The 2500-nt window shown below is 40.8% G+C and overlaps 1 protein-coding gene across 1 annotated transcript in view; it reads left to right on the top strand.

Annotated features, from left to right (window-relative positions):
- Window positions 1–2500, top strand: part of LOC125042455 (BAI1-associated protein 3-like) — a 26792-nt gene that overhangs the window by 20666 nt on the left and 3626 nt on the right. The gene's annotated exons all lie outside the window — the stretch shown is intronic.

Here is a 2500-nt window from a genome sequence, read left to right as displayed (position 1 = left end):
TGTCAAGAAGCAACAGAAAAAACCTTCTACTGCTACTGACTTGTCCATTTCTTTCCCTGAAATCGTAAATAAGACGTCTACATCCAGTTTCATACTCTTCTGTTTATTTGATTTTTTTTTTTATGTTACTAGTTACTCTTCCCGAAAAAAGCTCCCATTTGAGACCGATAATCTCAGGTGATGGATGTCCTAATGGGCTCTCAATGACATAAATATGAAGGGACGTAAATAAAAGCCTCCATGGCACGTTTGAGATTAATCTTGCTGAGACGTTATGAGCAGAAAAGCGATACAGCTTTTCATTTGGAGAAGGCGCCTTTTACATGGCATGTACGTAAGAAGAGAGCTTGCTCAGAAAACTGAAGTTTGCCTACGCCGGATGACAAACCGACGAGACTTCACGTAACCCAATGAGTCAAGTGGGTATATTCATTCGGATATGTAATCATTTAGGAAACCTAGACGAAATCGTAAAAGAAGCCCAATTTTACCAAATTACAAACATATGAAGTTATCTTATACTTCTTTCAACGAAGGTCTTTTCTCCTGACGATTCTGTTGTCCAGATAAACAGGTTCCCAACTCGACAGGTACTTGGTATCCAGAGTGAATGATGAGGACAAATTAGAGTAAAAAAAGATCGGGGATTTCAGCAACCGGATTACTAGGACAACTAACCACAAAGCCCAGTCATGTGAAGGTAAACAAGAGCTCACGGTTCAAAAAATGACATCCACTATACTGTCCAACTCCGAAGCTATAACACCAGGCGGAGTGAGTTGAACTGTTCAGCCTCAAAGCTATCACTGCGGACAGAGACGCCCCTCAGAACTCCGCTGACATCCCTTTCTTCGCACAAAGGCAGACCTAAATTCCCCTCAAGGAGCTGCATTCAGAGTCAAATCTCGGCGAGTGTAATTTTCTATATGATCAATTACCTTTCAATCCCCAAAATTGAATATGCAAATTGGGAAGCTCAGGGGCCTCAGGCTCCATTAAACTAGATGTGGTCGGTAAAATGGGAGATAATTAAAGACTTTGAACGAGAATCAGCAGAAAATGTAAATGAAAAAAAAAAAGATAATTTATATTCATAACTTTATTAAAACAACCGCCGCAGTATGATAAAGGCGGAACTATTTGAAATTCAAATTTTAACTCCAAATGTTTATTCTGGCCTTTGAATGCATTTCTGCTCGAGGTCAAATCATAATATTAACTAAAATTAAGGTTTGAATAAGGCAATGGTATGCAATTATTTTGCAGTTTAAGGTTTGGTAGTAAGGAGTTATAGGGTATGAAAAACAAATTATACATTAACGAAAGAGAATATGATAAACTTGATTGAAAACTGGTAAGTTGTTGGAATGTATCAAACGTCATAATAACCGAATATTTCTACCCTATTCGTAGGTAAGTAAAGAGTAATTGTTTCTTTTGTATTCCGTATGCAAAAATAAAAACATTTTGCTAGGACCCGTTTTTACCTTCAACAAACATGGCGGGAAATTTGAAATGGATGTGTGGCTAAAAATTTGTAACGATGACCTGACTGAGGCGGCGCCCGAGATCAAAACAACTGTTACTATAATTGACAGACGAATAAACTTTTATATAGTGTCTCTCATTGAGTTATCCTGTGAAACACCTGGATTATTGATTTGGTTTTGCAACATGCTTAAGATACTAGTCATCTTGTAACAAATTATATGAACTCACTACCGGGAGGACCGTGCTGTTTGGTTTAGATTTTTCTCGTTAGAATGTTGATAATGGGGATAATCCAGGAGGCCGACAGACACTACACAACTTTAGCCATCGTGTAACAGATGTTGTAAATATAATATTTAACAATGGCCTTATGGAAAAAGGATCGGGAGTTCCCCTTCGAAACCAGCGTATCTGCTTTGTGAATTTTCATTCGTCATGCAGCTAAGAAGATAAAAAGATTTAGATTTACAAATAAAATGCCGATAAAAGTAGTTCTTACGGGTAAAAACAAAGGCCGATCCGGGCCCGTCACGTCTCCGTTATCACGCAATGCAATTATGCTTAATTACGTCACCGCGTAACCGTAGCAACCGCCGCACGAGTCACGGCGCCGTCGGGAGCCTCGTCGGCGCGTCTGATCTCGGCCGCCCGTGCGTCCCTCGTGGGCGGAGGGGTGCGAAGGACGCCCCGCCGGTCGATATGCCGCGCCAGGTCCGCCCCCGGCCGTCGGGTGATCCGCGGGAGGCGAGGCCTCAGTGGCCCTTGGGGAGGGGAGAATGCGGAGAACTAAGTATGCAACCGAGTGGCTGCCGAGTGTGATCTGTGGATTAGCATACACGTCTTTAGGTCATACACACGTGTGTGTATGTACGAGTATATGGGTATGCATGCGTCGTTACTAATATTGTTATTATCATTAGTAGAAGTAGTAGTAGTATCATTATTGTTATTATTACCATTATCATATTGTTGTTCTCGTTGTAGTTGTATTGCTGTTGTTATTATTATT

The sequence above is a fragment of the Penaeus chinensis genome, chromosome 32 (genome assembly GCF_019202785.1).
Source record: "Penaeus chinensis breed Huanghai No. 1 chromosome 32, ASM1920278v2, whole genome shotgun sequence".
Taxonomy (NCBI): Eukaryota; Metazoa; Arthropoda; class Malacostraca; order Decapoda; family Penaeidae; genus Penaeus; species Penaeus chinensis.
This window is presented reverse-complemented; position numbering and strand designations above follow the sequence as displayed.